The sequence below is a fragment of the Lichenostomus cassidix genome, unplaced genomic scaffold (genome assembly GCF_008360975.1).
Source record: "Lichenostomus cassidix isolate B80296 unplaced genomic scaffold, HeHo_3.0 HiC_scaffold_46, whole genome shotgun sequence".
Classification (NCBI taxonomy): Eukaryota; Metazoa; Chordata; class Aves; order Passeriformes; family Meliphagidae; genus Lichenostomus; species Lichenostomus cassidix.
Window position 1 is genome coordinate 85,342 of NW_028147597.1, and position 12,406 is coordinate 97,747.

Sequence of the window (12,406 nt, forward strand, 5' to 3'; positions counted from 1 at the left end):
CCTTGTTTGTTGTTCAGGTTTGCTATTATGAGCTGAACCTTATAATATGTGGACTTGCGCAATTTTTGGAAATCTTCATTCAGAGCTTTCATTTTTTTCATGAGTTCCTGGAAATTCTTATCCATCTTTGATTCCAGCGCCTTTGTGGTCTTTTCCTCCTTTTTCCTTTCTGAAGGTAAAGATTGGTGCCAGTGGGAAAATGACATTGCTTCCTTGAAGGGAAGACCACCCTTTGAGGGTGCTCAAGTCCTCTGTTTTAAAGTCTCTTCTTGAGGGTCCCTTCTTGGGTCTTCCTGCAGTTTGGTTTTTTTTATTCCTCTCTCTGGAGAAATACTCACTTCAGAGGAATCAACCCTTGTGCTCTAGGTGCAATCTGCAAAAGGATCCTTTTTGCCTTATTTCCTTACACAGGGAGGGAAAAAGAAACTCAGACTCAGTTCCATCATGTTCTGTCTGTCTATCAATTTGAGCTCCATACCTCTTTTTTCTTTAGAGAACCCTTTCTAATTCAGTGGCCTTGGAAAAGAATTCACTCATCCCTGAAAAACAGGGATGCAGAATTCACATGCTGGCGTACTTGTGAGCAACACTTGCCTTTTTCCTGGCTTTCAAATCCTTTTCCAAGAGGAGTTTGCTCTGGGAAGGACCCTTGCCTCCTTTCTGTTGCCCCAGTTTTCCTCCTGACATGGAGACCTTTGCTCTTACATCTTTTGCCTGTTGAAAGACCTCTCAGCACCATTGAGAGCCCTTCAGACATGAGCTTGGAGCTCCTGAACTGCTGGTGAGGAATACCTGAAGGAACCCCATGGCCTCCTCACTGCCCAAAGGCCTGGCCAGGAGAGAGCCCAGGCCATGCTGAATTCCAAGTGTCCCTTGAGGGCACAGCACACCCCTGCCAGCATCCCAGCTGGAAAGAGCAGGAGCAGGAGAAGAGCTGGCCTTAGAACCCAGGGAGGATGGGATCCAGCAGATCCAGGCTGTCCTGGTGTGTGCTGGGGCAGCTCTGCACCCTAGGGCCCTGGGCACCTGCATGGGGATGGGAAATAAACACAGAACTGCCTGGAGGGCTTGGGAAGTGGGGATTTATGGCCAGGTGGGATTGTTTGACCTGACTGCACTGAGCCCTCATGCACAATCAGCCTCGGGATCTCCTTCTCACTTGGCAAGGTTTTGTTTCCAGGGAGTGTGGGCAAGGACTGGCACTCACCTGCACAGAAAGGCTTCTGCCTTCTGCCCCTGGAGGAAAGCCCAGAATGAGATTCCTCCTTTAGTGCTCAAAGAAAGGAAAGGAAATCCTAGAAGGGATGGGCTATGTCTTTGAAATCCTTACCAATTGCAAGGAACACCCCCTGCTAGAGTAGGATGTGTCTCTTGCCAAAGAAGGTCATCCCTCTGACCAAAACCATCTCACCCCAAAGGCCTGGCCTTCTGTGTGCTCTGGAAGGGTTCTGCAGGTAATGTGCTCAGGGGAGACACCTCCACTGGCCTTGCTTCCCTCAGGAATAACACCTCACATCCCAGGGGTTCCCAAGGATAGCCCCAGACAAGAGCAATCAGATCCATGAGCACACACTTACTTATGGACTCAAATCTGTCACTTGGACATGCTGTCATGAACCCATTTTTTGGTGGCCATTAGGTTCACATGAAAAGAAAAAGAAATATGAAAAAGGCGAAACTTCACTATGATATTTCCCTAAGGATTTCAAGAATGCATTAAAGAGCTTTTTTTGAGACACACATATCCCTTATACTAGTCAAACCCCTGATCTTCTCAGGGTTTTTAAAACCACTTATTTTTCCTTCCATCACTGTCTAAACAGAAGAAATACAGCTCTTACCAACAAATTCAGCCATGTCCTTGTTTCTCGTCTCCTGTGTCCTTTTCTCAAGGTTCACTCTGCAATGCAAGGGAAAAGAGGGGCAAAATCTCTGTGATGGGCACAGGACTAGAGAGGAGAAGGCAGCTGATAAAATGTTCTGTTGTACTCCCAGATGGTCCCTAACCCATCTTGGCTGCCCTGGAGCTCTGAGAATTCTCACAGACACACATATAATCTTCCTTGGTCAAAACTAAGACCTTTTGCCTTTGCAGAGTGCAGAACCTAGAGTTCAACCCCAGCCACAATTTTCCACAGGTGAAAGGGACAATTGTCCATTCCTTCAGACTCAAATCCTGGAGCTATCCTGACCAGCTATGAAGAAATCTATGGAGAAAGGACAGTAGTGGCCTTGGCTGGCTGCCACATGCCCACCAAGCTGCTCTCTCACTCCCCCTCCTCAATTGGACAGGAAGGAAAAAACACAACTGAATAGCCCACAAGCCTGGGACGTCCCTCTCCAGCTGCCATTGTGGCAAAACCAGACTCAACCTGGGGACAATTGCTTTGCTTTCTTGGCAATTCCCAAGAGAGCAGCAAGGCAAGTAACAAATACAAAACTGAAACCACCTCCCTCCCACTGTTCCCTCCTCCTGGTTGTGAACACACCTGGTGCAGGTGGCTGGGGGCAGCTGCAGTGCCAGATGCAGGCTGAGCCCCGGATGGGAGCCTGAGACAGGAGCCTGTGAACTGCCAAGGAAGCACAGCAAGGGTGACCAAGAGTGATGGCACGGCCAGGGAAGGGACACCAAGTTACCTAGCAGGAGCTGAGGGCTCGGGAGGAAGAGCCAGACTTGAACGTTGGGCAGTGTGCTGGTTTGGAAGTAAACCAGCAGAGGAATTGCCCCCACACAAATATATTGCGAGGGATTCTCAGTCAGAATTACAATTTAATAGGAAGAATTAAAGACAATAATACAGAAACACCAGCTTAAACTGATAGAGTCAGAATACAATCTTATTGGTCAGGGTGCTGATAGCAGTCCAGTTAAACAGTGGTTGCAGTGAGGGATGTGGTCTGGTTGAAGTGGCAATCCTGAAGAACAATCTGGTCGGTCTCTGGAGATCTAGTGGTGACTCTCGAGCTCTTCTCTGGGAATCCAGTGGAAGTGGTAGTCCAGTGTTCCAAAGACTCAATTTACATGCAGGTAGGAATGTTCAGTTCCTCCCCTCTGGGCAGGACATCTCACAATGGGATGATGTAATTTTATGAGTCATTCCCAGAGACCTTGATGGCCCATTAGCAGATATGGCCCTTGATGGTGTTATCAGGGCTGAGTCACTGCTGAAGATAAAGACCACTGCCCCACCTCTTTTTAACAGCTTATGAAGATGGTCATAGAAAACATACTTTTTGGTTACACTTTCCATGTGACCTAAGACAGGCAGCAAGGAAATGAAGGGATAAAATTGAGGGGTTTCTATGTTGGGGTCCCTACTCAGAGGCACCAGCTTGGTCTGTTCCTGTATCACTGCACCAGATATCAATGGCTTTATGGAATGTGAAATCTGGGACTCTGCCATGGGAAACCTGGGCTGGAACTGGGGAGGACACAGGGGCTGAGTGTGGGAGTGGTGGCTGCAGGGAGTCCAGCAGGGCCTGCTGGGTCTGTGGAGTTGCTGTTGCCAAGGGGCTCTGGTCCCAGCACTGAACATCTCTGGTGGTGGAGTGTGATGGCCTGAGAGCCTCGGGAATGGTCAGACTGGGAAGTTTCCTTAACACCCTGTTCTGCAGAGCTGGCAGCAGAAAGCATGGCCTTGCTGGCCCTGCCAACAAAGCCACCTGTCCCTTCTGACCAGATCCACCAGAGCAGCACTGACCAGGTGAAGGCAGAAACAAACTGACTAGGAACGAGGAAAGCTCTGCTCAGGGCACAGCTCACCGCCCTGCTCTGCTCTCCCTCTCTTTCTCACACTCCATTTCCCTGTGCTGTCTGCTCCTTGTGAATTTTTGTTTCCTTTGCCAAGGGCCATGTTCCAGAGAAGGAGGAGGACCTGGACTAAATGAAGGAACATCTTGCCAGAAGCTGCTGCATGTCAAGAAAGCTTTCTTGGTGTTCAAGGGGAGTCTAGACCAGAGTGAGAAAATGAGCTCCACTGAGGACTGTAAATACAGAAATGCCAGCAGGGACCATCTGAAGTGACAGCCCCAGGACCCATGGCTGTCCCACAGGTCTAGCCCAAGGCACCAGACAGGAAATGCCGGGGAGGCTTCCCCAGGATTGAACTCTGCTCTATTTCTTTCAACTACCTTTTCCTATTTTTTCTGGTCAGAAAGGATGGCAAGAATATAAATGGCATAAACCACTCAATATTTGAGGTTCTTTCTCCTGAAAGCAGAGCAATAGAGTGATGGTTTCTTTAACAGTAACAGTGAATAGAAGATGTGCACATGGAGCTGTCCTGAATGTGCCTCTGCTATTGACAGCTGATGAACATAGATATTTAGCTCAGATCATTCATGGAAAGGTGGCTGTGCTTCCAGGAATGGGTCATCCCACTTCTCAAAGTCAGAGAAAAATTGTTCTCTGAGTGTCTCCTTGTCTCTCTCTCTTATTTAGAAGGAGCCTTGACTACTGCTTTAGACAGGAAAATTATTCTATGCAGGGCCTGATCTGCAATCCTGAGACAAGGCTGAAGCCTTGAGGGCAAAAAAATAAAAGTAAGGGTGAAAATAGAGGAGAGGGGAAGAGAAGAAAAAATAAAACAAAGAGGGAGAAAGAAAGAAGAGAAGAAGAGAAGAGAAAGAAAAAGTACAGCCAGAAAAAAAAAAATCTCTCTTCTGCTTTGTCAGTGATGCCTCTGTTGGCCAGAGATCAACAGAGTCTGGTCTGCCAAGAGAGGCCAAATAAATTAGACATTTTGAATTATGCATTGAGTCTAGTACAACATTAATACCAGTATTTGAGCTAAATCCAGGAGGATTGTATGAGTGGTAGTGAAATCTCCTTATGCTTTGTCTGGGGTGCAAAGCTGAGCTATTGTTCTATTTTTTGATATTTTGTATTATTATTAATTTATTTATATTATTATTTCACTATATGAAATAATTATTCATTATATTTTCAGATTAAAAATGTATCTAATCAGCCAAGATCAAAGCAGCAAACACTTGGCCACAATGTAATCATGGCAACCAGGCTGTACCTTATCAGTATGCTACTTTTTACTTTTCTCCCAGTTAATGGCTAGCAAGAGTCACAGCAACTATTTTTGCTATTGGATTAAAAAAACATTAAATAAATAAGTAAGGCCTGAATTGACAATTAGTTGTCTTTGTAGGAATGAATTAGATACTGCATTAGTATCTGTAGACTGTGAGCAGGAAGGGACAATGGATTCTGAACGGGAATTCTATGAAATACTAACTTTGTGGTCTGACTCAAACCCCTCTTGACTGCTCCCCCACCCTCTGCAGTCTTGATGAGGCAAAGATACTGAATGCCCTGGGGGCTCTGGAGGGCAGCAGGGCTCCTTCAAGCCTCAGCAAAGCCCAGTGAAGGCCCCAGGATGGTCCAGGGAGCAGTGCCCTTTTCCCATTCAATTCTCTCTGGCAGAACTGGACACAGCACTCGAGGGGTCTCAGCAGTGCCCAGAGCAGGGGGACAGTCACTGCCCTTGAAGTCTGGTGAGGAGGGGGTGTCCCTGCTGTGTATTGCAAGTAGGGATTCCATTGGCATTGCCCAGAGGGGTGACTGCAGGTGCAGATTGTCTGCTGAAGGTATTTCTCTTTGGGCAGATTCATGCTTTTGTTGTTGGTTTTGTTGTTGCAGACACTGATATCCTTAGGGAAATCCCAGCAGCACCTGAAGGACAGCTGGAGGATTCCCACCTTAGTGTCCCAGCAGTGCAGTGGTTCCTGACTGCCACAGCTGCCCTGTCGCTGGGCAGGTGTGGTGTAGATGTGCTGGGCAGAGGGTTAAACCCTTCCCCTGGCTGTGCTCCTGCTCACACAGCCCAGGCTGCTGTTGGCTTTCTGTGCTGCTGGCTCAGGTGTTCCACCTCCCTGTGCTGCCTTTTCACCTGGAGCTCGGTCAGCTCAGCCAGGAGCCTCAGGAGATGAGTGCTTTGTCCATGGCTCCTTGGAGAGGTCATTCCTGCCCTTGGAAGAGGCTGCCCTGTAGGGCCTCTCAGATTTCCTGAGCTCCTTCACCCTTCGGAGCTGCTGCCCCTGCCACCACCTGCTTCAGCACCTGAGTTCACCATGGTCTTCTCCTCTGCAGCCCCAGCTCTGTGCTCTGCTGCTGGCCTTTCTCCCTGCCCTCTGGTGCCTGGGACACCACTCTTTCCTGGCTGTGACAGCCCAGGCTGCACTGATGAGAACATTCCTGACCAGCTCTTCCCTGTGGGCCAGGACCAGGTCCCTGTGAGCATCCCCCCTATTCACCTGCAGGCAGCTCTGCTAAGCCATCATGCCAAGATCCCCCACGCCCTTGGATCCCTGTTGCTCTGCCTGGCCATGAATGCCAGGGCAGTCCCCATTCCCCAGGGCAGTCCCCATTCCCCAGGGCAGTCACCATTCCCCAGAGCAGTCCCCATTCCCCACAGGAATCTGCTCACTGGTTGGAGATCTCTCCAGGTTGCTCCCAGAGCTCTTCTGCCAACTCTCCCCAGTGATCAAGGAGTTCCTAAACTGCCAAGACAGTGTCCCCCTTTCTGACCCCTCCACTGCTCACTCACACAAGGCAAATTAACCTTTGCCCATCCTGTTGAGGATCTCCAGGCATCCAAGCTGCTCTTCACACTTCCCATCCTCACCCTCCCTTCCCTCTGTGTTCCACCAGTGCTCAGGCACAGCCTCCCAAACCATTTAGGGATGTTTTTGGCTCAGGAAAAAAATGATGTAGGGAGCTTCTGAGCTCAAACCCAGCAATTTCAGATTCTTAGGCACTCAGAAACTCCCATTCAGGAGCTTTTGGGCTAAGAAACTGCACGTTTAGGAGCTTTTGGGCTCAGAATCAGTGATTTAGGGAGCTTTGGGGCTCAGAATCAGTGATTTAGGGAGCTTTGGGGTCCCAGACACTCATTTTTAGAGAGATTTTGGGCTCTGAAATAGCCCAAAGTTATGGCATGTTTGGTGTTGAGAAACACCAATTCAGGGAGCATTTGGCTCAGACCCACTGATCTGGGGAGCTCTTGGCCTCAGAAAGTCCCCTCTAGGCAGCTTTCCAGCTCAAAATTCCAATTCAGGGAGCTCTTGGGCTCAGATGTTTAAGGAACTGCAGTGCTCAGAAAAAGCAATGCTGGGAGCTTTGGGAGTCAGAAAGAGAAACTTGAGGAGCTTCAGGGCTCAGAAACACCCATTTAACAAGCTTTGGGGCTCAGAAAAATTCATATCCACAGACTTTGGGCTCCAAAGCCACAATATAGGATTCTTTGGGGCTCAGCAACACCATTTCAAGGAGCTTTTAGCCTCAAAAACAGCCATTTAGGGAACTTCACGGCTGAGATTAGAGATGTTTCGGGAGCACTGGGGCTCAGAAACCCACCTAGGGAGTTTTTGGGACCTGAAACAGCATTTGGGTTCAGAAACACTGACTTAGGGAGCACTGGGGCTATAAAACATTGATTTAGGGACTCACAGGCCTAAGAAACCCTGACCTAGGGAGTTTGAGGCTGAGAAAAAATCATGTCGGGAGATTTGGGGGTCAGGAGAAGTGACTTAGGGATACTTTTGGATCAGAAGGAGCTATTCAGTCAGCTTCTGGGCTCCAAAAAACCAATTTAAGCAGTTTTGGGGCTCAGTAGCCCCATTTAGGGAGATTTGGAGCCCCAAACCAGCGTTTTAGGGAGCTTTTGGGCTCAGAAATGTTAATTTCAGGAGCAGAAGTAGCAACCCGGGGGAAAACACGGGTGGGAGGGTTTGGTGCTCACCTGGGACAAGGCTGGGCAGAAGCAGCTCTGCTGTGGGGCTGGAAGCACTGCGGGGCTCCTCAGGGTTTTCCTCGCTGCACTTATCCCGGTTCTATCTCACCCTGCCTGCTCCCACCCCACCCCACGGCTCCTCCCTAGCACTATTTCTTGGTTTTACACTGATTTCCCGTAAATCCCTGGGAAACTGAAAGTGAAAATGCTCTAGTCAGGAAGTGGCTCCTCGATCAGGGTGGGGAAAGGCACAGCCGAGAGCTCCTGCCTGGTGCTGGGAGCTCCCAGGGGCACCAGGAATGCTCTGGGAGGAGACTGGGAGTGAACCCCACGGTCTGATGGCAAACATGGCTTGAGTATAGGGAGCTCAGGGCTCTACAACACTGATTATGGGAACTTGATGGCTTAGAAACCCCTATTTCAGCAGCTTTGGGGCCATGACAGTGATTTCAGGAGCTTTGGAGCAGAGAAAGCAATTTGGGGGGCTTTGTGGCTCCAGAACACTGATTTGCCAAGATTATGGTGTCAGGAAAAAACCTTAGAATGTACCAAGCCTCAAAGACAGCAATTTTGGGATATTTTGAGCTAAGAAAAAGCAATATAGGCGGTCTGGGCACAGAGAACAATGAGTCCCTTGCAGGCTGACCCTGTTGGGACAACCTGCTCCTCACCCCAACCTCACCATGGCTGACATTGCCCACCCTGCACTCACATCCCTGTTCCCTGCATCACAAACTTGTCCCCTGAGCTCTGCAGCTGGCTGTCCCAGCCCATGGCTCCATGTCCCACCTGCTCTCCTCAGGGCTCTGCCTGCACACAGCCCAGTAGAAGTTTTCCTGTTTGTAAGGAAAGAATGGAAAAGCCTGAGCAGGTTTCCTACACAACAAACCCACTCAGGAACCACATGCTCAGTACAGGCTGCCTCTGATGATGTCACTTTTCTGCAAGGGACAGTGTGACCAGAAATGATCTCTGTAAGCAGAATTCTCTGAGTGTTTCAGGTGAATTCTCTGTCCCTGTCCTTTCTCTGGATCTCTGTTGCAGATGGAAGTTGCTGGTGCCATTCTCCGCTTTAACTGTGCTTTTGAATGCAAACAGATGTTTCCCAGGGTGTTAGGCAGGTGTTGCTCAATGTTTATGCAATAAAGTTTTGTGTTCCTCATGAATCCAAGGAGATCCTTGTGACACTGAGGGGCCTCATGGAACCAAAGGGCCATTGAGATGCAGCAGGGGCTCATGGAATCAAGGAGACAATTGTGACAGTACAGAACCTCATTGAGTCAAGGCTTCATTGTGGCACTCTGGGGAATCATGGAATCAAGATGACCATTGTCACACAGCAAGGTCACGTAGAACCAATCGTCCATTGTTACACTGCAGATTCAAGAAAACCATGGTGACACTATGGAACCTCCTGGAACCAGACATTCATTGTGACACATCAGGGCCTCATGGAACCAAGGAGACCATTGTGACACATTGGAACTTAATAGAAAAAACTGTCTCTTCTGACACAGTGGGACCTCACAAAGGGGATCATGGTAACAAAGCAGGGCCTAATGGAACCATTGTGAATGCTAAGGAAACTCATGCCATTGGGACACTAGGGAACCTCATGGAACCAAGGGTCCATTGTGGTGCCTCATGAAATCAAAGAGATCATTGTGAAACTTGGGGGCCTAATGGAATAAGGGTTTCTATTGTGATACTACAGAACTCATGGAATCAAGGTGACCATGTTATACTATGCTAACTCATGGAACCAAGGGGCCATTGTGACATTGTGGGGCCCTATAGAATCAAGGAGACCACTGTGAAGCTCTGCAGTCTCATGGAACCAAGGGTCCATTTTTATACAGTGAGGCCTCATGGAACCAATTGTCCATTGTGACACAGAGGGGCTGCTTGTAACCAATTGTCCCTTGCAATTCCGCAGAGCCAAGAGACCATGGTGACACTATGGCTGTTCATGGAACCAAGGGGCTATTGTGACACACCAAGGCCTCATGGAACCAAGGAGAGAATTGTGGCAGTGCAGAACCAAGGAGGCCATTTTGACAGTATGGAACCTAATGGAACCAAGGGTCCATTGTTATACAGCAGGGCCTCATGAATCCAAGGAGCCATTGTGAAACTGTGTGACTAGAGTCAAGGACTCTAGTCAAGGACACCATTGATAGTGAAATCTGCTGGATAGAAACTTTTTAGTAGAGTTTTGAGTATTTGAAAGCAGGTATTTTTTATTACAGCATGGGGATTACATGGGGGATTACTTGAATGGGGATTACTCCATTCAAGTGCAGTTAGTATTGAGTGAACAGAGTTTTTATCACACACACTGATTACATATTGATTAGCTCTCCCACTTCCTTTATTTGACATAGTTGTACCCCTTATTACAAGTCCTTGTATGGTTCTTTGGGGTCTGTCTTCAACATCCGGTATCCTTTTTAGGTGGCTGTTCTTCAACTCCCACTTTTGAGCAAGTGTAATATCATTGTTTTCAATAATTCCTGCTTTGTCAGCCTTGCAGAGCTGAGCTGGCATGCTGCTTTCGTTTTGTGTAACTTCTGTATATCTGAGTTACATCCTTCATCTATTTCTCCAGGGCTGTTCTGTTCTACTGTCCTTGTCACAGTGCTAGCCCCGCAACGAGGTGTGTCTGCAACCCCCCACCAATGGGCTTGGGGTGGGCAAGTGTTCCTGAGGGAACAGGAATGGAACAGCTTGGCTGCACTGAACCAAGGGATGTTCCATTCCATGTCACACCATGACCAGCAATAAACTGAGAGAAGCAGGGGGTGGAGTGGATTAATTTCTCTTTTGAGACATGTTTGTTTTCAGCACCTACACATGTAGAATCCTCTCCTGCCACAAAGTGGTTAAACATTTTCTGCTGAAAGGACATTTCCTGTGGATTTGCTTTTCTGTTTGTGGCTTTTGCTTTTTGTGGTTGGTTTGTTTGTGTGGGGGTTTTTTGTTATTCTGGGTGGGTATTGCTTTGGATTTTTTAAGTTGGGTTTGGTTTTTTTCCCCTGTTGAGCCGCCTTTCTTCAGATGCATAAGTTTTTTCTCCTTTTCCTTGTGGCTTACAGAATATAATGTGAGAAGTATTATACAAAGTCAAGGAAAAGAAAAAAAAATCCCCAAAAAAATCAAACCAAAAAAAACATAAAAGACAGGTTTGGCCTGTGACAAGTTCTAATTTTGAATGCTATGCAGAAAAAACAGGTTTTTTCCAGTCATCATTTTCCCCAGGGCACTCCTGAGCTCCTGGTTTCTCAGGCTGTAGATTAGGGGGTTCAGGGTTGGAGGCACCACTGAGTACAGAACTGACACTGCCAGATCCAGGGATGGGGAGGAGATGGAGGGAGGCTTCAGGTAGGAAAAAATGCCAGTGCTGAGGAACAGAGAGACCACAGCCAGGTGAGGGAGGCACGTGGAAAAGGCTTTGTGCCATCCCTGCTCAGAGGGGATCCTCAGTACAGCCCTGAAGATCTGCACATAGGAGAAAACCATGAACACAAAACAACCAAATACCAAACAGCACCAACCACAATAAGCCCAAGTTCTCTGAGGTAGGAGTGTGAGCAGGAGAGCTTGAGGATGTGTGGGATTTCACAGAAGAACTGGCCCAGGGCATTGCCCTGGCAAAGGGGCAGGGAAAATGTATTGGCCATGAGCAGCAGAGCATAGACAAAGCCACTGGCCCAGGCAGCTGCTGCCATGTGGGCACAAGCTCTGCTGCCCAGGAGGGTCCCATAGTGCAGGGGTTTGCAGATGGACACATAGTGGTCATAGCTCATGATGGTGAGAAGACCAATCTCTACTGAAATGAAAAAGATAAACAAAAAGATTTGAGCAGCACACCCTGAGCAGGAGATGTCCCTGGTGTCCCAGAGGGAATTGTGCATGGCTTTGGGGACAGTGGTGCAGATGGAGCCCAGGTCAGTGAGGGCCAGGTTGAGCAGGAAGGAGAACATGGGGGTGTGCAGGTGGTGGTTCCAGGCTACGGCGCTGATGATGAGGCTGTTGGCCAGGAGGGCAGCCAGGGAGATGCCCAGGAAGAGGCAGAAGTGCAGGAGCTGCAGCTGCTGTGTGTCTGCAAATGGCAGGAGGAGGAAGTGGCTGATGGAGCTGCTGTTGGACATTTCTTCACTCTGGGTATTGTGGACTGTTGAAAGAAGACATTTACAAGCTGGGATAGACTTCTTTGAGTCAATTCTAGGCTATTTTATTAAGAATCCCCTCAAAATTACTACTCTTTCTTTGGGAAGTGCTTTGCTATGTTTTTTTTATTTTGGCTTTTGGGTTTGTGCAGCTGACTTACTGCCACACCTTCAGCATTGCTTTCATCCTGAACACTGGGGAGCCCAGAGGGAAAACAGAGCTCCCTGTGCCCCAGTGCAGTCAGACCTGCTGGTCCCCACACAGGTGCCCTTTGCTCATTACACCTCCCTCTAGCTCTATTTCACTGAAAACATGTGTGAAAAATAAAATGGACTTTCTGAACGCTCCATTTTCAAAGTCAATTTCCTAAAATCTCCCTTTCCCTGTGCAACTGGACAGGGAGGGATACCAAGGGTTATTCTGGCTCTCTGCTCCCTGGAGTTGTGCCTATTGGGAGCTGTTTCTCTGTACTCTAGCTTTGTCCCTGTGTC

The 12,406-nt window shown here is 48.4% G+C and overlaps 1 long non-coding RNA gene and 1 pseudogene across 1 annotated transcript; both read right to left on the minus strand.

Moving 5' to 3' along the window:
- On the minus strand, nt 1-7,923 carry LOC146421864 (uncharacterized). The gene is made up of 3 exons (XR_014848438.1): nt 7,755-7,923; nt 1,842-1,900; nt 1-169 (listed from the first exon to the last, which is right to left on the minus strand). It is a non-coding gene; the product is annotated as an uncharacterized LOC146421864 (long non-coding RNA).
- A 3,023-nt stretch (nt 7,924-10,946) lies between these two features.
- LOC146421865 (olfactory receptor 14A16-like) lies at nt 10,947-11,901 on the minus strand (annotated as a pseudogene).
- Between the last annotated feature and the right edge of the window lie 505 nt (nt 11,902-12,406).